Consider the following 25,431-nt stretch of genomic DNA (forward strand, 5'->3'; position numbering starts at 1 on the left):
AGATATGACGAAAGTCCAATGCCCTTGTGTAATTTGCTGTCACACCGAACCATCCTTGCAAGCCCATGGAAAGGGGAAGCAGGAGTGGCATATGTGTCAGGACCCCAAGCCACAAACACATACACGAGACAAGCTTGTATGGGCCCAGCTGGAACACACAGTGGATGCTTTCACAAGCCACAAAGCACCACACTGTCACATGAATGCAAAATAGACAAAAATAAATAAAATGGCCACATACGACCCGGGGGAGGGGGGCCGGTGTTTGGCGGCACCCAGGAGGGGGGAGGTCAGGGTGCACCTCAACACCCACATGCGATGATGTTGAGATTAAAAAAAACTCCATGGTCTCAAAGCCTTCACGGCCCGACCTGTGTGAAAGATAAATTGTTGTCCTACTCACCCTCTGGATGGAAATCAGAAGGTGGATGTGGCACAGTTGTCTGACCATGCCTATCCACAGCTTGCCCCTCCACGGCAGCAAGCATGCGCGTCTGGTAAGCCTGGTCCTGTGTGGCAATGGCACGTAGGTCAGCATGCAGCACCTCACGTTATACGCGTGCTTCCTCTTGCAAGGTAGCACGTGTAATACAGAGTTCTGCCTGCATGGCCTCACATGACATCTGGAGCACCTCCTGGCATGCACGTAGTTCAGCTGAGATGGTGTTCTCAAGCTGCTCCAACCTCACTTCTGACCGCTGCCTCTCGGACATGTTCAGCACACCCAGAGTAGATCTGAGGGGTTGGTGTTCATCCCTGTGTGCCTCCCTGTGTGCCTTTGCCTGAGCAGCAAGTGCTTCGTGCAGAGACACCATTTCAGCCCGGCGTGACCTGTTGAGGCTGTCATGCCCAGCCTGAGTGATCAGCATGTGGACTGCGCTGGCTGCTGCTGGAGCTCCACCTGCCTATCAGGGGGAGCATGGATTGGGCCACACTTTCAATGCCTTGAGCAATCTTATCAATAGCTTCCCCCTGTTGCTGTGAACTGGCATACATGGATTGCTCCCACTCAGTATTCCCCGGTGGTGCACGGCAACCGCGTTGCCGGACATTACACCTGCGGGACCCAAGGAGCTGTGGTCCTTGCTGGATTGGCACTGCCCGCGGCTGCAGGACTGCATCCCTCTGTCGACATGATGCCCCAGGCACATCAGCAACTGGTGTGGAGTGTGATCGTGCATCCAGAACCACCACAAGCGGATGTTTCAACACTGCTTGGCCCCTCAGTGCAGGTATCGCGGACAGAAGATCATCCACATCAGGATCACTCACCGGCGACGAATCGTCATGATGCACATCCAACTCAACATTGTGCTCAGAGTGTTCATCAGAGCTTGACTGATTGCCAGCCCTGTACATAACGGTCTGCAGCACAAATGGGTTCTCGTGGTCTACCACCCCACGACCCCCACTTGTGCCGGGTTGCTGATGTAAAAGCAACTCTGTGTCTGGAATGACATCTCCATCCTCTGGCTCCATTGCATCATCACCTGTAACGTGAACAAAACAAACATGAGTACACATGTCAGCAGCACATAACCCACACACACATAGACATCACTACATCGACAGCCAACACATGAAGCAGAGATGTCACACACAACTCAAATTCCGGCATGCATCCAGTGGCATGGATATGCAATGGCATCCCGAAAGCAGAAATGGATGTGTGTAAATTGCGAAGCCTATGCATGTACTGAATGTAGTATATCACCTCCATCACACACCACCTCTGGCAGGCACATATCACAGGCAGAAATGACAGATGACAACAAAGAGATGGCACATTGCATAAGCATGTTTGAACAGACAAATGGCCACAGATGCAAGTGAATCAAAACACACCATGACACACGTAATATGCATGTAGACATGCATCACTAAATCATCATCACCAATATAGCTTCATCCATCGGCAGCTCGGCCCGTACCGGGCGTCATGGGTCCTGAAGACATACTGAATATCCCGAGCAAAGTGAGGGCCTTCAACGAGGTATGAGGGACCATAACGCCCAGTAGGGTCCGAGCTGCCGGTCCATGAAGTTACTGCAACATCCTTCAGGGCCTGATTCAGCACTTTGTGCATTGAATGTGCCGAAAAACATGATTCAGTGTGTCAAATCACCACGCCCACGCTCCCCCAGTATTGCTAAGTGGGTCTGGGCATACTCGTAGTGCACGACAGTGCACCTCCAGGATTGTATCAGTTGAACATAACGGGCGCAATGCTGAAATCTCAGCAGCATTTTCGTAAAATAACGACAAATTAGTTATTTAACAAAAATGCTGCTGAGAACACATGTGTAAATAAACACTTTCACACACATCTAAGTAAGTAGCTGCAATGTTGCACTACACAACGTTGAAGCTGCTTGCATATGTATATGTGAAAGTGTTCAAATACACCCGTGTTCATATACACCCGTATGGTGTATATGAACAGCATCCTATACAGCAAAGCAAGCAGCTTCAACGCTGCTTGCTTTGATGTATGTGATAGTGTACACATACACACGTGCAGGCAGCTCCATGGTAATTACAACCCGATTTGTGGGCTACAATCAATCTGCGCGCTATACCAGTTAGTATAGCCCGCAGATTGACCAATCAACTTTGCTAAACACCCGATAGGGTGTTCCAATACAGAGTACATGTGTCACAGGGTGCACTTGTGCTAGTGCGTTTCATAAAAGTGAAGGGATGAAAATCTGAACATACATGCCAGGTCACTTTGACATTGCAGCAGTGAGTAGGCATGTAGAACGGTGTAACATGGCTCAGAAGTGGGTGGGTGCAGTGCAGCACATGTGTACGTTACCAACAATCTACATCAACAAGTATGTTTGGATGTCAATCACTTAACATGACGGCAGTGTAAGGGCAAGTCCAGCCATCATGTGAAATGTGCATGCACTGGGTTGCACGGCTACGGTTAATCCCCCCCCCAGTGAAAATGCAGGGAGGCATTGCATGGCAATGAAAGTTTGACCAGAGAACTGTGTATTGGCAGACAGTGTCGGCTAGCGTCAATTGCATCATCTCAGTCAACTGACACCACAGCAGATGAGAATGGGACAGTAAGCAGGACACATGATGAACCCATCAGTAGTACACCCATTCATGCAGAAGGCACTAAACCAATTGAATAAAGTCAGGGGTCCTGCAACAGGGGGAGGCCTGCGCCTCACACAGACAATGACACCGTAAACATGTGCGTGATGCAGGACTGAGCCAGAGTGAGCATGGAATGGATGACCAAATGCCATGATACGTATGTAACCCCAGACATGTACTACAATGATCATCCTGCCAAGGACAAATAGGGGCGTGCATGGAATGCACATGGAGCATGAATGGGAACTCATGTCCCCGGGGAGTGTCTGCCATCTGCACAGTCCGAGTGAGACACCCTGCATCAAGGACAAAGGATGTACCCCAAAGTATGTGTCTGGCAGGTTCTCAGGGGGAAGTGTGCATGTACACAGGAGCGTGGAACAGGCCATTGCAGTAGTCCAACATGTTACCCACCAGTGCCATGGTGAAATTGAGGTGCATGGGGGTGGAGTGTAAAGGAAGCATGCCGCGTGGAGTACCGCATGCAGGCTTAACACACATGCATGTCAGTCATGCAATGACATAGTCCGAGTGCTGAGTGGAAAGACACCCCAGGCTACATGCAGACAGGTCAGTGAGCTGGAACATGGACTGGAGGGGCAGCCTGGTGACTAGCATGTGAGTAGGGTGCATGTGTGGTGATGAGGACAGTCCCCGTCTGCTTCACATGTCCAGCATGCATCACAACAGGCACGCATTAGTGAAGCATTGCATGACTCGCACATGAGAACCATGTACACATAGAATCTAGTGGCAGTCAAGCACAACACATCACACAAGCAAACAAAACATGGGCTGGACAAACACGCAACAACACTCACCGGAAGGGGCATCATAATCCTGCATCTCTGACACTCCTTCGATCAATTGTGCCGGGATGAACTCTGCAGCGATCTCCTCTTGCGGAGAGAGTTCTTCCTCCTCAGGTGGTGGCCCACTGCCATTCACCTGAGTCATGGCATAAATGGAGGCACGCTTTTGCTTAGCAGTGTCACAGGTCATCCCAACACTTTTTGCAGTCCTGAGCTCTGCGCACCTCATATCCGAACGTACTAACCCCATCCGCAACATGCTGCAGGTGTGCCCAAAGCTGGGCAGGCGTAGTATGGCAATTTGGGCCCACTAGTATATTGCGTTTTTGTTCCGACACGTAGCCCACAAGGAAGTCCAGTTCCTGCTTGTTGAAAGGCTTCTTCCTCGACGTGCGCAGGCCGGAGCTGTGTCTGGGGTCCCAGCCTCTTGCGCAAGAGCAACCTTTCTCCTCTTGGGCAGTGGTACGGACCCTGGCTGGCAAATGCCGCCCTGATCAGTAGGAGCAGTTGGGTTGGTGGACTGGACCAAGGGAGTGGCAGGTGGAACCGGGACGGAAGCCCTGACTTGTGTCAGTAGCTGCTGGGTGCTCTTGACAGGACTCAGCACAGCAACAGCCACTGAGCCAAGGTCTATGACCGACACAGTCCTGGCTGGCAGACTCACAGCCGGGGTGGCTGCCTCTGCCCATGCAGTTGCCAACACCCGGCTGCTTGGGCAGCAGATGACAACACTGCCACAGGGACATGTGCCTCAGTAAGAGCATCCCTGCATACACATTGCTTGTGCCTCCTGAACCCCTGGAATTCAGCCTGGGAGTCCTCAGGTGCCAACGCATCATGCACTGGCTGACCCTAAACCTGGGTGGTGGTCGCCACAGCTGCACCTGCAGCTACCACTACCGTTGGGCCCGTGATAGTAGATGAAACTGACTGCTGGGTCATTGTCAGATGCAAGAGCTGCATCTCCCGGAGCTGCCGCGGGTAGTGGCATGACTGCACCAACACGTGGCAGAACATCCTGCCCAAGTGGCACACCCCTGCCTCTTCCCCCCCTGCAGCCACCCTAGCCACCCTGGACTCCCCCTACTCCCTGGTCACCCCGGCCACGCCCCTGACCACACCCACCATATGGAGGACGCCCAAATGAGGCACTCCGCACCTTTTGTGACCCCCCAACCATGACATGGATGTACTAGTGCCAATGGGAGGTGTACACGACAAATGTCCTGGGAAATTGATGGGTGAAGGGGATGGGGTACGTGATGTAAACAGCAACCCTGTGCTCCTGCAAGGCTGTATGTGACCCCTGGGAGAAAATGATGGGTCATGCAACGCTCAGGCACCCAAAATCTGCACTAAAACTGTGCACGCAACCCCCGTTAGCCCACGTATGTGGAATTAACCTCCTGCAGTACGCGGTGGCACCCAGGGACACAAAAAACGTAGACGGGTGGGACACACAGGCTACTATGACCTCAAAAGCGGGTACGCGATACACAGGAGGAAAGAAAAACACGCATAGGCAAGACCCCCGCCAAAAGAAGATGGAAGTCCTCGAACCACTGTGAAGTGATGGCGTGTGAAACAGCAAGAAGTAGCAACATATGCATCGGTCTCCACGAAAAGCACATACAGCGAACTGCTGGCCCGCGCTCACCTTTAACCCGTGCTGAGGTAAATGCCCGCGTGCGTCACATCACTTACATGCTTACACGCTAAGGCCCTTTCCTCGAATTACATGCTGACGTGCTGTTTTTTCACATGCTAAATCACTCTGCATTGAGCTGGCCATGCGACGATACAAGGAAGACCATGCTCCTGCCCAGAAGGCCATTTTCCTGCCCCCCAGAACCCCGAACAGCCTCCCACGAGCCATCTGCTGCTGCCTGCCTGCCTTCTGCCCATGTGCCCTGCTATTTGGTGCCTGCACATCAGCCATCTGCAGGGGTACAGTTGCTGCGACCACCCCTGCTCGAACAGAAGACTCCCGACTGCTGTTCTATCACTCCACAACCCAGCCCCAGGACCCAGTTGCCCACCCTCACCTGCCTCGGGGGTTGCCATGTCAGGGCAAACACCATCTGAGACCACTGGCAACTCCCAGCCAGAGAGGCAGAGGGCTGTCAGCTTCTCAGCCACAGAACTTGGGATCCGGGTGGAGCAAGTCCTGGGGCATTATGATGCCCTCTTCAGACGATGGTGCGCTGACAAGGAAAGACGGAAGAGGACCGGGTGGACATCATGGTTGCCATCAACGCGGAGGGATGGCAACCTGCGACTTGAAACACATCCAGAAGCGCTGGGAGGACTACAGGTCCAGGACCCTCATGAAGGCCCGGCGCCTCTTGCATGCATTGGATGCAGGAGGGCATCAGGTCCAACTTACCATCGACCAGATGAGGGTCCTGGAACACATCAACCCAGTGCTTCACCACCAGGTCCTAGAGAGGCAGACCCGTCTGGAGTCGAGCGGTGAGTGTCTGGCCTATCCCATTCCACACATTGCATGTTGAGGTGTGGCAGGAGTGTGTAGCGTGGACATATGTCTGACATGGCCCATGTATGGATGTGTGTGTGCAGGGACATGCCCGTGCTGCATGTGGGTCCAGTCATGTGTGATGCACATCAATGGTGTATGTGTTCCAATGCATGATGCCCAACTGCATGTGGAGATGCACACATATTTGCATTTCTGTGTATGTACTATGCCATGGTTGGGGTGGTTGGGCTGGCCCCACCTTCATGTACGTGCATGGTGTACATGTGCGTGTGTCTGTTTGGCATGTGTGTGACAGTGAGACGCCATGGATGCATGTGATCTGGACATCTGGGTACCTGATTGGCAGATGTGACATAGTTGCTGATGATTGCTCTGTGACAGGTGGTGGAGATGTACAGATGCGTGTCTGTCTGGTGGCGTGTGTGCATTTGATCGGCACTCCCCATGTTGCTTGTGACGTCATGCCAACCTTTGGATGTTCATCCAGTTACGTGTGTATGGATGCTGATGCCTGCTGCACAATCCCAGTTTATTTGTGCATGTGTGTGGGTTCAAATGACATGAGTGTTGGGGAGTGTGATGCCATCTGTGATGTCTGACACTGATACTCATGTGCAACTGTCATGTGTGTAGCAGACCATTGTACGGTGACCTGATGCCTGTTTTCTGTCTCTCCCTGTCTGCAGTGTCGACTGATGAAGAGGGCTGAGACGGTGCTGTGGAGCCCAGCCAGCCGGAGAGGCAAGGCCCAGCTCCCCTCCAAGGTTCTAATATCTTCTGGGAGTGAGGAGTCTGGTGCCGCGTCCATGGTCGCCGCTGCCGAGGGGAGGTCCAAGAGGCCAAGGTTGGAGGTGGACTCCTTGGCAGCAGAAGGAGCAGCTGAGCCCCCACAGCGGCGTACTGAGGCAGACGGCACCGAGTCATCCAGGTTGGTGGGGTATGGGGTTGAGGAGGAGGCCATCAGCTTCATGCATGGGGCCTGGAGGGGGTGGTTCCACTAGTGCAAGTGGTGCAGTCCAGAGGCAGGGGCAGGAGGCAGCACAGGTTGCCGCAGAGGTGCCTGTGCGTAATCCTGTCCCTGATCCTGTGACTGCATCATCCCGCACCAGCAGGGATACCTCTGTCCAGGCCCGTACGCAGGTAGGGGATGCGTCTACAACAACTGGCCGTCCTCTACCTGCGGACGTAGCAATCCATGACCATGTGCAGCCTGTCCTAGTCGGTATGGCGTTGAACATGCGTGGTATTCAGGATGACGTGCATGGTTCTAGGCAGGACAGTGCACATCATTTCGAATACCTGCTTGGCTGCCTCGACTTGCTAGGACAGGTCACTGGCGCAGGGTTCATCTGTGTGCTGGACACTCTTGCGACCCCCTCCTCAACTGCACCCCCTATGCGCCAGTCGTCCTCCATGCCATCTTCCCACCCATCTATCACCTGGGCCCCCTGTGAAGCTGCCCCAGAGCCCACGGCCAGGCTGGTGGAGAGCACATCCCTGTCACAGTCAGGAGTCGGGGTCCAATAGGGGTGGTCACACCACCAACTGTACCCCAACAAATGGAGGATGTGCAGGCATCATCAAGTAGGGCACGTGCACAATGGCGCCGGGGATTCCATCAGCCCGGAGGCTGTCGTGGTGGCAGAGGAATTTGGCATTGAGGCAGCAGCAGGCTCAGCTTGGGAGGCGTCATCACTCGGGGCCAACAACATCCCAGCCGGCAGTCAGCCCACACCACAGGGGACACCCCTACGACCCCTGGCCATGCCCCGCAGGCAGCCCATCCACCCTGACCATGCCCTGCAGGCAGCCCATCCACCCTCCCCATGCCCCGCAGGCAGCCTTCCCCCCTCCCCATGCCCTGCAGGCAGCCCACACCATAGGGGACACCCCTACGATTCCTGGCCATGCCCTGCAGGCAGCCCATCCACCCTGACCATGCCCCGCAGGCAGCCCACACCACAGGGGACACCCCTACAACCCCTGGCCATGCCCCACAGCCAGCCCACACCACAGGGTGACGTTTTCCACACAATTTGACTGGCGCGAGTGGGGTATGCATATTCCGAGGGGTGCTCGAGGAGTTTCACACGCGATTGGGCTGCCGCGAGTGGGTTACACGTATTCCGAGGGGTGGGCGAGGAGTTTTACACGCGATTGGGCTGGCGCAAGCGGGGTACGCGTATTCGTAGGGGTGCGTGAGGAGTTTTACATGCGATTGGGCTGGTGCGAGATGGGTACGCGTATACGTAGGGGTGCACAAGGAGTTTTACACGCGATTGGGTTGTCACGTGAGGGGTGAGTGGTGTTTTTAGCGCGATTTCGTGGTTGGGGGGCTGTATGCAGGTACACTGGCCTTTGTGCCATGTAGGGGATTTGTGTGGATGTTTTTGGCGCAAGGGGCAGGGTTGGGGGCGTAACTGGCGCTGATGCAGGGTCGCTGCGCCACACTGCGCCACGGCTGGTTATGGATGTTTAAATCCATTAATAAGTGGTGCGTCAAAATGGGTTTTGGAGCACGCTCCCTCTGTGTGCCAGCCGCGTGCGCCACTTCTGTGCTTGATTCCATGAATTACCCCCACACACTTTTTCTCTTCTGGGAAATGAATGGGAATAGGCCGAAAATAGTGTTTTTTTGGTTGCTTTTGTAACTTTTTCAAACAGAGACTTCACGTGACCACTGAGACGAAGAGCTTTAGGCTTGTTAAACATTTGAAGGGTACCCCAATTTGTACATATGGGTGACATCAGCCCTGTTCTTGGCTGTCTCTGTCTGAGGAAAGGACAGACGGCCTATATAAAGCTCTTTCTGGCATTTGAGTGCCCTTTTTGCATTTAGAGTTGTACAGAGTAGGATTAATCATGGGGCGGTTAGAAACCTGTGGACTGATCAAAAATGGACGACTTATTGCTATGAGAATGCTGTTAATTTTTATGCTGTCATTATTGTACTCCTTGTTTGGTATTTTATTTTCATTTATTGGTTATTTATAATGCGCCTATACATCACATGGTGTTTCAAGGTGCTTCAAGACCAAGGAGGGGAACAAGGATGAGGACAACAAACAAAAATGTTACTACTAGGCCATGAAACTTTTGGATTGTGCAAGTGCTATAACAAGAAACGAAGGGGACAGGGGGAGAGGCAGGGACATCTTTTGGGGGCCACCAGGGGTCGCACCTGTGACCCCTCAGGTCTCCCTTACTACCCCTGTGGTCTCTCTGGCTACCCCTAAGAAAAAAGTGGCTCTTTGTTTCTGGAGTGGCAGACTTTCTTGTTGATGTCTCTTTAAAAATGAAGGGGTTCCACAAGTGTAACACTTTGAGCAGTGAACCCTAAATAAGAAAGAATAGGAATAACAAATAATTTGTCTTTCTGGAATTCTATACAATATTTGCTAGACTAATTAACGGTTTATTTCAGGCACACTTCAGTGGGTATGTCAATGATTTAGTCTGTTCTTAAACACCTCAAATTCACAATGCAGAAAAAAACTTCCCAAAAACATTTAGAGTAGAATAAGCATCTATTTCGGACTATGTATTTTGCTTTTCGCAAGTTGCAGTTATAGCATGTTTTTTCTGCCGTTGTCTCTGTTATGATCATCATAAGACATTCCATCCTGTGTCCTCGATTACTTGACAAAATCATTGTGCCTAAAAGCATGCGTTGAGTAGAGAAATGTTTGACCATAGCATTTAAAGTGGTCCTTGATTTCATTGTGCCACAATTGATGCTTTGTTGTAATGTGTCTATATTTCCTATCTCCGTGGCATGCTGTTCAGGATGTTTGCATGCATCAGGTAACGAGTGCCCAAAGTACGGGATGCCGTGTGAGCGCGCTGCTTTCCCAGCGCCACTCAAATTCTTTAATACACAGTTATGAACCCTCCCAATGGTATGTATTTTGCCAACCTCTGAAGCCTGAAAGATATATCCACCCGGGCTTGACATGTGGCCAACTTTCAACAGACCTGCAGATGAACTGGCCTGCTGTTAAATCTCAGTTAACACTTTAATGGTATCCACTACACAGTGTTATTTGCTTTCTGACTTTGAGGACATACAAACATGTAATTGCCCATTTTACTGTAGCCGGTAAAATAGCTATTGCAGGTAAGATAGCTCATTGGGTTGTGTGCTCGCTGCTGCAATGTGTGTGTGGTCTGCAGGTTGCAGGTTTGAATCCACAAAAGGCCAACTCAGTCTTTCATCCTTCTGAGGTTGATAAATGAATACCAACACAGGTTGGGTGATATTGTATGTATTTTTGTTCTATATAAAGCGCTTAAGCGTAAGTGCTATATAATAATACATCATTATTATTTGACCTTGGATGTCTGTTTGCATTCACAGTAATCTGGTAATATGGGCCTATATACACTGATGTTAATGATACATATGGTGATCCATTCTTGTATGAAATGTTTATCACATTACATTGATATCGTAACCATATTTTTCGTAGTGTACTTAGGAACAATACTATGTGATGGCACTTCCTGTTTTTTTCAAGGGGTGAAAGGTTGTGTTCCCTGCATTGCTTCCTGTGTTGTCACTTTGGGGTGTGGTAAAATGACATCACTTCCTGTGATGTCTTCAGAGGTCAAGGTTCGTGTGATGTCACTTCTTCTAACCCTGGCATTTTTGGTGAAATTACATCCCTGCGGAGAGGGGAAGTGCAGGTAGGGGAGGAAGGAGCAGTGCTATGGAGGGAAGGAAGTGATGGCTACATAGCTGCAAAATGAACAGGTTCAACACAGCACAAGGCTGTTATCGGTTGTAAATTGCACATGTTCAATAAAAAAAGAATTTACAGAAAAAGGTGGAATAATATCAACTAACTGTCTTTTTATGGAAACAGAAGCCGGTGCACCTTTAGCTCTGAGGTAAAATCCCATGTATTTCTTCTGTTACATTAGAAATGACAAACAACAAAAAGTCCCAACAGCAGCTGTCGGGAATCTCCAAACGCTCTTTCTTGACTTACTGGGGGAAGTTTAGGCCCTTGATGTGGTATGACAAATAAAAGTCGGTTTTACTTCAAAGAAATGAAAGTGGTTCAGGATCTCTCCATGAAAGGGTGTCAGGTTTATATCTTCCCCTTTCAAATGTGTGTGAATTTCCCCTCCCACTCGTCCTGAGAAGATTTAATTTCGAACCTGCTCGCATTGTGGATGTTATGGAGACCTGTGTACTTTCTGCACACGGAATCTATTAATCTCGTTTTTACCATAGCGTGCACTGTCGTCCCCCAAAATATACTCCTACTGCTGTTATCAAACTTGAATTCAAGAAGGGGCGCACACACTCTGGCTTGGTTTCACCCCATCACTAAAATCTGCAACGGGGCGGACATATGCATGCGGAGCCGAAGGCACAGGTGAAATGTTCGCAATGACAGTATAACTTCCCGGGGATCTGCTCCTGTGGTACATTTTAAACTGAGCAGTTGTCCCCAAAAATGCAGTGCTTTTGCAGTGCACACCAGCGAGGAATGGAATATTTGCCCCCAAACAGTGCCTAACAAAACAGTGGTCACTCGCAGGAAAATATAACGTTCCAGTGCAAATGTGCAAATAATCTCTTGGAGTGCATCCGCACTTTACACATGTTCTTAACAATATACTCAGGTGCTTTATACATATTTATGCCGTTATCCAGTTAATCTCTTTACTGTTATAGCCCTCAAATTGTTTTTTTTCGCCTGAAAAACACCTTTCATTGCTATCCCTGTACTGAAATATCAACATACCCTTTATAATGCACCACTTTCATAACTATTCCTACGCAATACTGAGACATTGACACTGCTCTCGCAATGCACCATATCCTGGGTTGCATCATAGAGTGCATTGCTGTCCCACGGATGGATCATAAAGAACTTTTGTAATTTACATCTATCCAACCGCAAATACTGAAACATTAACTGAACTCTGATATCGCCCTGACTTGCAATATGTGCAGTTTTCCAGTACTGAGGATGCCACAGAGCTCGCACAATGCACCTCAATCTTAAGCCTGCCATCTAGCTATATTCCTTTATCAGCACTCGGGCTGGGTGACACAACCAATCAGGTTGCTTGGATCGTGGGCGGAATCTACCAAAGCAAGCCCACTTTCCAAGCAACCTCATGGCTGCTTCCCCTGCACTGCCATCTGCCCTGCGTTCGCTCCATGTCCATCCTGGCCACCATGTAAATAGAAGAGGGGCTCTGAATATGTTCCATTGGCGGCTATTTTAAGAAAGTATTTTGTTTCAAACAATCATTGAAACAAAATGCATTGCTCTTAGCACCCTAGGTTTCCGGATTGCAAAAGGGGTGCTAATAGGGACAACAACCCGTTGTACAGGCTGGAACGGGTAGTAATTGCACCAGGATCCACGTTACAGGTCCTCGTTATGTTTGGGCCAGGAGCTCGGGTCCCGGGCGTTTATCACCCATTGCAGCCTATGGCGGGTTATGGCTTAATTGTGTCATTCACAGAACTCTGAAAATTCACTGTGCACTTCTATACTTCTCCTGGCATGCCTCGTCCGTTTGTCTACAAGTAATGATGAAAGCACAAATCATGAACAATCCATCTTTTCTACCCGACCTGCATTGTCTTACCATAACCAACAAAACCTTAGTTAAGAGAGAGTTAAGGTGATCAAATTAAACATAACAAAACCCCTGAAATTCAGCAATCGCATTTCTAGCATGTCCACCATAACTATAAGCCCTGTGTTGCGCAGCGTATGACCACAATAATGATATCACTGATGACATAACTGATGTCATCAATGATTACATCACTAATTACATCATACATGACATCACCAATGAGATCAATAATTACATCAATGTTACATTACTGATTAAATAAGTTAGAATATTTTTGTTGACCTCTCTGTAATGGGTCCTCACATGCTGCAGGAATGAACTCCAGAGAGAGAAAGTATATTTTCAGATCTACTTTCTCATGTAATATTGCCCACATTGTTTGCTACCAATCTCAAATACCCAGGATTACTCGATAGCTCTATCTGCTTGCCATCAGAAGCCTGGAGGCTTGGAGAGAATGTTTGCTCAAGTCTCCCAATTTCAACAACAGAGGATATATTTTTGGTATTGGTTTACGGAGTATACATGCAGCTGAGTATCTTGATGTACTAATGTTTTTGATCTCTGATAACATTTCCAGAACCAGATCCCAGTAATGAACCAACTTTGGACCAAACCAACCAAATATGTAAAAATGATCCTGCCACCTGGCAGCGCCTACTGCAAAGGTATGTTTACCCTTTACTGCCTGAATGTCATTTTATTAAGCTGCTCCCAATGCTGAATACATGACAGCTCCCTGAACCCTTGCACATATCTGCTTCCATTCATCTTGGGCGAGCTTGTGCCACATGTCAGTGTCTTGTCCACAGGGAATGTCTGCAGGGCAGAGAGCAAGGCATACATGCGCATGAGCAAGTCTTTTGTGGAAGGGGTGCAAAAGATCTGTTTTTAAACGTCATTGATGAACTTGTACCATTTGGTCTATTCCACATTCAAGCCAATGTCTGGGCTAAAACACCTAAGTCGTTCTCCCTCTCCAGCATGTTAAACTTGGCACTGGAGGTTGCAGCCTGTTGGCCAATATCTTTGCAAAACTTGCCATCTATATTCAAAAGAGGGATGGGTCTATATGATGAGCAAAGCTCAGGGTGCCTGCCTGGTTTGGGAAAACTGATATCATAGCTTCTCGCCTGGAGGGAGACACAGATTTTCCATGTTTGATCTCCTTGAAGAGGTTAGGAAAGTGGTTCCAGAAAGGGAATGCTGCAGTTTCTTGTAGCCGAGAGGTATATTTCAAAGAAAAACAATAGCTTCCTTAGTACTTTAAGAGCCAAGGCCTATTCTCTCTGAAAAGGGGAGTCTTGGTAGGCAGACCTGATAGGGATGGCCTATGAAATCTTAGACATCTAACATTCATGCATGGAAACTGGGACAAGCAAGTTACTGCAAATGAGAGAAAAGGTCTAGATTGTGGGAAAGATCTAGACACACCTCTGACCTCCAACCCTATGTGAATGCTCTTGAAAACTCCTTCTCTGCTCTCAAATCTGCCAAACGGGACTTCTGTCTCTCTCTCAATTCATCTCAATACTTGCAACCTAGGCGCCTCCAAAAATCATTCAACTCAATTCACCCACATTTTCCACCACCTCTACTATTTCCGCTAATGAGCTTGCTCTCTTCTTTGCTTCAAAAATGTCCATTATTCAAAATACGCTTACAAATTACTCTCTATTCCCCACCTGCTCACTTTTCGCAACCACCTCTACTCTCCTCTTCTGAGACAACATCTTCCTTTGGCCCCACTAACCCTGATTAGATTTTTGACTTTTTCCTAGGGGCTAACCCTTCATGTACCCCCGTCGACCCTCTATCTTCACACATAGTGAAGCTCATAGCTCCCGGTGTTGCTTAATGTCTTACTTCCCTCCTCAACTCCTCCCTTGACAGTGCCACTTTTCCATCATAGTACAAGTCAGCTACTGGCATCCCTATCCTTAAGAACCTGGCCTAGATCCTAATTGTCCTGCAAACTTTCGTCATGTCTCTCTTCTACCTCACTATTCCAAAATCCTAGAGCATGTAGTTTTCAACCTACTCACAGAGTTCCTTGACACAAAAAACCTCTGGGATCCGACCTCTGCATGCTACTGAGTCAGCTCTCTTCAATATCAGCAAGTATAACTCTTCCGCTCCTCATGCTAACCATTCATCTATTCTTATTCTTCTTGACCTCCCTGCTGCCTTTGATACCGTCAACCATTCTGACCTTCTTCAACACTATCTCTCCTATGCATCAGGAACAAGGCCATCACTTTGCTTGATTCATATCTTGCCTCCATGTGTCCTGCAACAGTCTTAGCTTCCAACTCACCACCTTTACTGTTGGTGTTCCCCAAGGGTCAATCAAGGGTCAACATCTCTTCACTTTTCTATACCTCTGACCTTGTGACCTTGGCTTCTCCTAGCAACTCTTTGCTGATGACACTCCAATCTTTTTTTCCTTTCCATCTTTATCGGATGAGCTGCAGTCAAAAATGTCTAGCTGTCTCTCTGCCATCAAATAATGGATGGCATCTCACTTGCTCATGTCAACTCTACTAAGACTGAGGTTCTCTACATCCCATCCAAACAGGCTATCTCTTATTATCCCCTCTTCTATTCTGTTCTCCTGACTATTGTCCCTACTCTGCTTCAACTCGCAATATTGGTGTCATCTCTGCCCTAACTCACAGCTTCTTGCTCTTCATCTCCAAATCTGCCACTGTGGCCATACTTAATCTCCTCAATATCAGAAAAATAAGACATCTTCCCGCCTTCAACATTGCTAAGCACCTAATCTGCTCTTCAGTGCTCTCTCGATCTGACTACTGTGCCAGTCTACTCTATGGCCTTCCCAAATATGCCTTTTCAACTCTCGACCAAAATCATCAACTTGGCTGTCCACACAATTTTCAACCTTCTCAGCTTTACCACCCACTCTCCAGCCGTCATCAGTTAGGCTGGTTTTCTATGAGACAGAGGGCAAAGTATAAACTCCTACTCATCATCTTCGAAACTAGATCTGGACTTTCCCCATACTACGTATCAGCCCATCTCACTCCCTACTCTCCCCCTCGCTCCCTACGATCATCCTCGGCTCACCTCCTTGCCACATCTCATGCCCCTTACGCTCCAATTCATTTCAGATCTTTTCCTCTTCTCGCTCCCTTACTCTGAAATGCTCTTCCTCCCCCTGTCTGCACTACTCCCATTGTATCTGAAATTAAATCCAACCTCCTAGCTCTCCTCCTTTCTGAAGAATCACTTGCATAGCATTCTACACCACCACATCTCCCTGTTCTCCTCTCGCCGTACCTCTCTACAACAACCCCACGGCACTATCCCTCAACCCATGATCTTAAAACTTAGTTCATGTTTTAACCTCCCTTACACCACCTGGTCTCATATCCACATCTTCTCAACCATTATTAAGGATACTGGTTCTTCACTCTCTGTAAATCAATGTTAAAATGTTTTGCAAGCATTACTCTGCCAAAATGCATTATTGGCCCCATAATGTCCATTAAATAATTAAGTCCATTATCAAAGGAAGGGAAATTGGCAGCCAAGAGGCCTTTAAAAGGACCCATTTGCACCACAGGATGTTTTCAGACCAGATGTTTTTTTTCGTTTCTCCAGTGGAGATGGCCCCCTTTCTAATTGATACTGGATGATGCTGTGTTTTCTGTTTGCATAGAAATCGAAATGTCTCACTATTAATTCAACCCAACCAAACCTTACAACAATCCATTGGCCTAAAAAAAGGGATGCTGTTTTCTGCCTACGAAAACCCTCTGGATCTTGATGGACAGAGACAGAGAAATCACGCTTAAACACAGGTTAAAGTCATAAGAATACACTACTTCTTTAAATTCCAAATTATCCAAAACATAAAATGCCTTTCCTGACCTTCCTGCATTGAACCCTACCAGTAATCACTCTAGTAATCTCAAAGACAAGACTACACCAAAAGACTCTACCTCAGACTGCGAGATTACCTACTGAAAGAGCTACAACTGTCCTAAACGTGACAGCTAGACTTCTTCTAAGACTTCGAAAGCACAAATACATCAGCCGTGCCCTCCAAAGACTCTAATGTCTCCCAATAATCAAATGGAGATTTCACTTTCTACCTCTATGTATCATTCATCTTGACCTCCAAAGCCGGGACGCAGAATCCAAAACAAGGAAATTCATTCACTATAAAGAATCAAGAACACTTGAATGCAGCAATGCAGCCTCAGTACCGCTTCCAAGCATGAACCGAAAACACCACAAAGATTGCCCTTCTGCTTACTCTCAACCAAACTGGAATTCGATGCCCAGCGAGAGGTGTGCACACAGAGTGATACAATCTAGCCTTTAGAGAATTCTAAAAACCTGGACCATTGAGCAACAGCACAGGAACAGCACAGAATCCTCAACCAACAGATGCCCACTCTTGGAAGCATTGATCAGAGAGAATCGGCTCTGTTTAAATGTACACAAATATGCCACGAATCAGTACACAGCCTGTCAGTCAAGGACTTTGCGAGATAAGACTCTAGAATTGGTCTGGCATTCTCACTAACATGCAATGGGCCAGCACAGAATGTACCAGCCAGAAAGTGCAAGAAATCAGATTTGATCAAGTAGTTCTCCCAGTTCTCCCCACCGACTTAAACCAAATAGAAACAGAAAGGGTCCAAGACGTGACTGCTATACTTCTTCTGAGACTTTGAAAACACAAATACATCAACCCTGCATCATTGGAGAGGGAAACAATAACCAAACATTCCAACTCACCTTTCCCTATCCCATAAAAGGGACTTTCATCTTTATCTCTTGGGACTTTATACTTTTCCAACAATCAACCCTTGCACAAGGTAACAACTACTTACACACACAGCACACTAACCAAGCAACACCACTGCTCACTTCTCTAGCAGTAGCCTGCACCCACACAGCAGTGACTAGATCCCACCATGCTGCTTCAAGCAGATTGACCTTGTGCTCTCCCTTCTGGATGAAACACATGCTCATGGTGCTGCCAGCCACTACCCACCTGCAATCACACTGAAACTCAAGACTTTGGGTACATCTGACTTCCAAGACTCAACACCAGAGGATTCACATCTGTCTCACCAGTGGCCCCACTAACAACCCTCCACCCCACTCTTGTTTTGCAGTCACACAACACCAGGCTGCCAAAATGGCAAAAGTGCACTATTCAAGACCATGTAAGATACATTAAACACTGCTATGCTCCTTTGCAACGAGAAGTCAAATTTAAGTGTGCTTGGGTTGCTCTCACATTACATCTTTCAATTTTAACTTTCTTTCCCTCAGCATGAGAAAGCTAACACTTAAAACTTCAAGGCTGCATGATCAGGGGAATAGTGGTTTGCTGTTAATGTACATGTTTTCATGAAGCTGTTTGCACCAGTTTAAGTCTAAACTGAATACAATGTCCATGGCATATTTATTCAGTGGCCAGTTGCATGATGGACCTGTGCCTGGGTACTCTTTTGTATCGGAGACGGCATCTTCTGGTGACGGAAGCACAGGCCGTTCTTGTTTTGTCTTTCTCAAATATGCAAACTGTGACTAATTGGGCCTCATTACGACCCAGGCGCTGGACCATGGTACTATTAGCACCATGGTCCATGCCAGTCTCTGGCATGGTGGATGGCGGAATTACCGCCCCCATCACAAGGTTGGCGGGGGCGGTAATTCCCCATTCACCATTTGCCCTTCCCCATTCCCATTTTGCCCCATAGGGCATAATGGGGATAGGGAAGGCGCTAATTACGGCCCCGTAAATTACAGTTGCCGTAATTAGCTCCAAGGTCCCTTAGCGGGTTGGAGTTTAACGCCTGCAAAAAGCAGGCGTTAAAGCCTCCAACCCGCTAAGAGACCTTGTAATCAGACGCTAATGGTTTAACGGCGCCGACGCTCTTTACGGCGCCGTTAAACCATTAGCGCGAGGGTCGTAATGAGGCCCATTGACTTCTATCCTACTGGAGCACAGGGATGAGTAGAGGCTAAAGCGTCTACTCAGCCCTCGCACTTCTACAAACCATGATGAAGATAAAACAGGTACAGTAAAAAAGATTTACCCCCTTTGCCTTTTGTGGTAATGTGACGCGAAGGAAGGCTATACTGTCAAGAGGTTCAGTAGCAGCCCAAACAGTGAAGTATAACAGTCCAAAATAAAGGAATGTCCAAACAAGGTTCTATAAAAATATATACTTTAATCAAACACACCATGTATGATCATAACTATCTAGAAAACGCTATCAAAGCATCTCCCTGTAGAGGAAACTGGGAATATGCAAAGATAGAATAGATGCAGCACACAGGCTAATGACTGGCAGCACTCTGGTCAGGACCCCTGAGACACCTTCAGGGGCCCTTCAGCACGGTGAGGTCCTGGTCAACAGTGTGGGTGGCAGAGAGGCAGGTCTTGATCCAGCAGCAGAGTTCACCCCACCCCAATGATTCCTGGGGATGGTTAGGTAACAGAGCTCACCTCTGTATTGGAACACCTGCCTTTACCTCACAACTGGAGGACTTTAGAAAGGACTGCTGTTCCAGCGGGGTCCAACATATTCTTTTTCACGGATTGAAGTCCACAAGCTGATTCAAATAAGTGTTCGGAGACCCCTTCTTTTAAAGGTACAAGTCCTCAGGTGATTGGACTAAAGCTAGCCTGCCTTAGTGGTCCAATACCAGTTCTTGAAAGAAGTGAACTTTGCCCTTCTGGCTTCACACCTAAAGTGCTTTGCTCTGAAGGAAGCAGAGGGGACAGGAAGGCGAGAGAGGGGCAGAGAGAAACAAGATGATGGAAGTCTTCCTCCACTGTACAGAGCCCTACTGTCTTCTTTAACCCCACCCCTTTCCTGCTCACTAGGATCAAAGGCCTTTAGAAATGCAACACCTATGTGTGAGGTTACTCCCTTTGAATGGGTGGGCTTCTTTAATGCCTGGGACCAGAACAGCTTCCTGCTTGGCAGCTGTCTCTTCCAGTCAGTGTTACCTTCCCTCACAGTGAGGATTAATAAGAGGAATTGCCATTCAGGTTCCTGTTCTGTCGTTTGGCAGGCACAGCCTGTCCGACCAGAATACACAGCACCTTCCACAACTGAGTTGGTTCACAGAAGCTGACATGTCTGATATCAAATGGGTGGGGGGGTGCAGAGTAGGAAGGAAAGGAGCAACATACAACACATTTTACAAGGGTTCCAGTCATGCTGGTTAACAGCCAATTGAGTTGGAACAGATTTCAGTTGAGCTGTAACTGATAGCTGGTGGTAAAGTGGCTAAGTGTGCTTTAACTTCGCAAAGAACAGTACCTAAATGGTGAAAATGGTTGCAAAAAGTAGTCGTGCTGTTAACAGTAAAAAAACAAAAATAGTGGAAACACTGCTCCCGACTGTTCCCGCTCACTTCGACCACTTTAAGTAGTGCCACCACCATCAAAATAAACAAAGTGAAAGGGTTAAAGAACTCAAATCTCTCACTATCTGTTTCCCATTCAGCACACAATCAAAAAAAATTTGGTTTAGACAAACTTATAGGAATAGATCGAAAAACTCAATTTCTAGTGATTTGAACATCATTTGTTTATAAAGTAAAGCAAAAACAATGTGCACAAAAACATGAGAAAGAACAGGTGCATACCTTTGCACATACAGTTATACATAATACACACTATTGTTGCTCCTGTCGATGAATACGGTACAAACGACAGGTGTTGATACATTCACATAGATTAAACAGAAAACATCTACACATTTTGTTTCACAGACAGTGATAATGCATGTGACACTGGCCCTCATTACGACCCTGGCGGAAAGTAACTGACCTGACCGCCATAGCGTAAATAGCGTTTCCGCCATTGCACGATGGAGGAAAGTGCGGCAAATTCCGACCCATCGGGCACGAGCATTACGCCATGGCGGAAGTGCAAAGTCCGCGATGGCGGAAATGTCCCCAAAACGCCCCTCACCGCCGTCGTACGGCGCCCTAGGTGCAATTCCGCCACCCATCATAGCGGTCACCGTAATGAGCGGTAATCGCAAAATACGGTGACCGTAAATATACGGAAACGGAAGTAAAAACATGGGGCCGGAACGGGAAACAGCACGCCGTACACCTATAAAATCAGAATCCCAACACAACCATTAAAAATCCGACCCTGAGACACATCCCAACCCGTTAGCCACCCTAGTAAAAACAATCGAAATGGGAAAAGTTGCCAAAAAAGCGTGCGACCGCAAGCGGCAGGTCCACTTCTCCCATGAGGAACTCACCGTGCTCACAGAGACCCTCCAGGAGAATGCTGCCGTCGTCTTCTCGACGCAAATGACCAGGACGGCACTTGCGAACAAGAAGGCCATATGGGCCCTGGTGGCACAGCGGGTAAGTGCGGTGGGGACCGCACCCCGCAACCCACAGCAATGCAGAAAGCGATGGGACGACTTGCGGATACGCGTACGGAGCATACTATCAGCCAACCGTAACATTGCCACAGCTACCGGGGGAGGATCGGAATCACCCATCAAGTTGACCCCCTGGGAAGAAATCTGTGCCTCCACCATTGGAATGGAGAGTATAGAGGGAGTCGGAGGGATGGAGAAAGGAGTGCAGACATCCGAAGAATCAGGTAGGTGGGCCAAATAAAACAATGCTAAATCCACAATGTCCAATCATGTGAAGTACCATGTGTCCACATTGTGCAACAGAAACACATGTCCAGGAGAACGTCCACATACATTGGCCTGATAGCGCACTTTAAAACTCACATTAAATACATAAATAATTAAAAATCCTAAAAACACCCTCTACATGTGCAGCATGCACACCCTAACTGCAGGCTGCAAAACAACTGCATCCTCAATCCACACAAAAATGAAACCACCTCCAAGGCCCTGACCCAAACCACCCTCAGGTACCACCCCAATGCATGTGATACATTGCCATTCCAATTTCCACAGACCCATTAATAACGCTCGCCCTCCTTTACTCCACCACAGGGTCCGATTCAAACGACGAGCTCCAGGACACCCCTACCAGCACACCTGCAAAGAGGGCCAAGACCAACGGCCAAAGACCCTCCACCTCAGCTGCACGGATCAAGACACGGCAGCAGCACAAATCAAGTGGCAGCACACAGGAGGGGACTTCAACAGGCACCCCAGCAGCCAGCATGCCCACAACAGCAGCACCACAGGTCCCCCCAATGGATGCCACAGAAGGCACTGCTTCTGGTGGCAGCAGCACCATAGGTGACACTGCATTAATGGCAGCATGCTCCAACACAGAAAACGGTGCTGTCGATGTAGGACCCATCCATGACCTGTCTCAATCCCCCTGTTTGTTTCATCCCGTACACCATGAGGATACCACGCAGGGGCACCCACAAGACGACGACTGGCCATCCCCCACAAGCCCTGTGGCAAGGCAACATGAGGTCATCAGCCCCTCTGTGACACCACCGCAAATGGCCATGGCCCAGCAGAGGCAACAGTCCCTCGACCAGGTGATCGTGCAACAGCAGCAACTGGCCACGCTCCTCAAGGAGCATGCTGATGAATGTGGGGGTACTAAGGCAGTCATAGAAACATCTACTGAGACACTTAGGGCACAAATGGAGAGAAGTACAGAGACACTAAGGGTACAAATGGAGAGAAGCACCGAGAGCCTGAGGGTACAAATGGAGAGAAGCACCGAGAGCCTGAGGGGGGAACTGCATGCGACGTCCAAAGACGTATGTGGTGAACTTGCCGCTGTGCGCCGTATGCTCACTGAGCTCTCACAAACCCTTAGGGACATGCATGGACGTGAGCAGGCAGAGACATCATCCGTTGCAAGTTCCGTCCAGGGCAGCCCCCAACGTAGATCTGGGAGGAACCTGCGCTCCACAGGCAGGGGTGCCCCTGATACCCGGAGAGGGGGCTTGCAATAGCGTCTGCCCACTGACAATGAGCATCTTTGGACACTGGTGTTCGGGGGGGAGGTAGGAGGGTGGAGGGGGGTGTTGGGCTTTCTTGGGTGGCGGGTCGATGGGGTGTGTAATATAATTTCACATATGCTATAAACATTACATAATCACCCAATGAGATGTGTGGACATTGATCTTTGTGTACGAGGCCTTTATAGGCGTACATTCCACATTGTGCATGTTCCAGACACACACAGTGCCACAAGTCCCGTGTCCATGTATCAGCCACCAGGCGTGAGTGCTAGAAGCATGAATCTATGATATTCTGTCGAATTTCACGGGCCTCCTGTGCCTCGCGGACTCCTTGAGGTGCTGCCACATCCCCACCCTCATCATGACCATCTTCAGGTGCTTACAGTTCTGCATCAGGGGGCATGGGCACATTTCTACGTACGCACATGTTGTGTAGCATGACACATGCCATGACCATCTTTGCAACCTTCTCATGGCGGTACAGGAGTGCCCCGCCAGACCTGCTGAGGCAGCGGAAACGAGCCTTCAGTAGGCCGAATGCCTGTTCAATGACTACACGGGTACGTGAGTGGGCATGGTTGTAGTCCTCCTCATGCTGGTTCTGTGGGTTCCGGAGTGGTGTAAGGAGCCATCTCTTCAGTGGATACCCGGCATCACCTGTATGTGGACAATAAAGGATGTTTGTGGAATGACATTGCTACGTACGCATCCCCCCCCCTTCCTGCCAGGTCATTGCCGCATCACATACCCCACATTATCATGCATGAAATGAGACTCACCGAGTAGCCAGAATCTGTTCCCTGCGTGTCGCTCCATGTAGCGTGGTATTGTACAGTTCCTCAAGACCATAGAATCATGGGTTGATCCAGGAAATCGGGCACAACAATGTGTAAAGATCCTGTTGGAGTCACACACCATCTGTACATTAAGAGAATGATATTGTTTCCGGTTGCGGTACTGGGCCTCCATGGCATGTGGGACAACCAATTCCACATGGGTGCAGTCGATGGCACCAATGCAACCCGGTATGCCGGCCAGTGCATGGAATCCAACTTTTGTGTTAGTAATGTCATGCTCCGAGCGTGGTACAGAGATGTAGTCGTCTGCGTGCTTTAGGAGGGCATCGAGCACTTGCGATAGTGTCCGTGAGAACAGTGGCTGTGAAATGCCATGCAACTGTCCGACTGTGTGCTGGTAGGTGCCTGTGGCCAGGAAGTGGAGTACAGACACCACCTTCAGTAGGGGTGGGATGGCGGTTGGGCTATCTATCATGCTGACAAGGTCAGCGTGTGTCATGTTCACAATGGCGGTTATGGTGTCCCCGTCCAAACGGTAGAGGGTGTGGATCTGCTCAGCAGTGAGGTTGAACGGATGAGCTCGGAGGCGTGGGATTGCGGGCTGCCTGCGTGGTGGTAGTGGCTGTGCTGGTGGCCCTTGCTGGCCCTGCCTTGCCCTCCTCCTCCTCCTGCGTCTCCTCTGTGCGGCCGGTTGTTGTAGTAGTTGGTGTTCGTCTTCTTCTTGAAGTTGTAGTACTTGCAGTGCTATCAGGTTCCCCAGGGCCAACATCGCTAGTCCTGCCGGTAGCATTTTGGAGTGGGTGTGGTTGTGGGAGGGGGTTGGGTGTGCAATTTATGTGTTTTCAGGCTGTATAGCCTCCACCTGTGGTGATTCATTCCACCTGTGCCAGCTGCAATCCCCTTTGGGCGAGCACTGTACCGAGGTTCACCGACGGGCGGGGCGTCCCATTTGTGAGTGAAGCCAGTTGCCATTTTCACACACTGCCGCACTACATGGATGAATTTGTGATTTCAAGCGGTCACAGATGCCTTATCGACGTGATGTTGCAAATGAGGAATTCGAAGGACAGCGCTTTCGTTTTTCAGCTAGCGGCGAGGAGACGCCCACAGGTCTGACTGCAAATATAACGTTCTATTGTTTAATGTCCTTGGGACAGGGGCCATGGCGAGAATGCAATGATTGATATGAATAGTATGGGATGCGCAATAGCGTAGTGGACGATAAGGTAGGACGTTCCCAAATACATGTTACTTCACAACACTAGGATTCTGGGCTGGAGCACAGTGGATTTTGCAGACTGCATTATGCACAGACTCAATGGAAGTTTCAAATGTGATGTGAGTAAATAATCAGGCGTTTTCATACCGGGATGACGGAATGATGTATGGATGCATGGACAGATGATTTAATTGAGAGTTTGCCATGTACATGGCTTTTCGGGATCTATCCCCTTCCCCTGCGCTATGTGATGCAGAGCTGCCATAGTGGGACCATCGTCTATCTGCCCTTGTTGAACCCTCCCTGTCTCGACGCGCCTTCAAACACTTGTGTCTATGCACGTTACGAATCCCATCTAATGGATTCTGTCTTAACAGACGCATGCACACAAACACTCGTTTGTAATAGTGTTTTCACCTCGATTTATATAGTTATGA

Source organism: Ambystoma mexicanum, chromosome 7p (genome assembly GCF_040938575.1).
Source record: "Ambystoma mexicanum isolate Mex_15411 chromosome 7p, UKY_AmexF1_1, whole genome shotgun sequence".
Lineage (NCBI taxonomy): Eukaryota > Metazoa > Chordata > Amphibia > Caudata > Ambystomatidae > Ambystoma > Ambystoma mexicanum.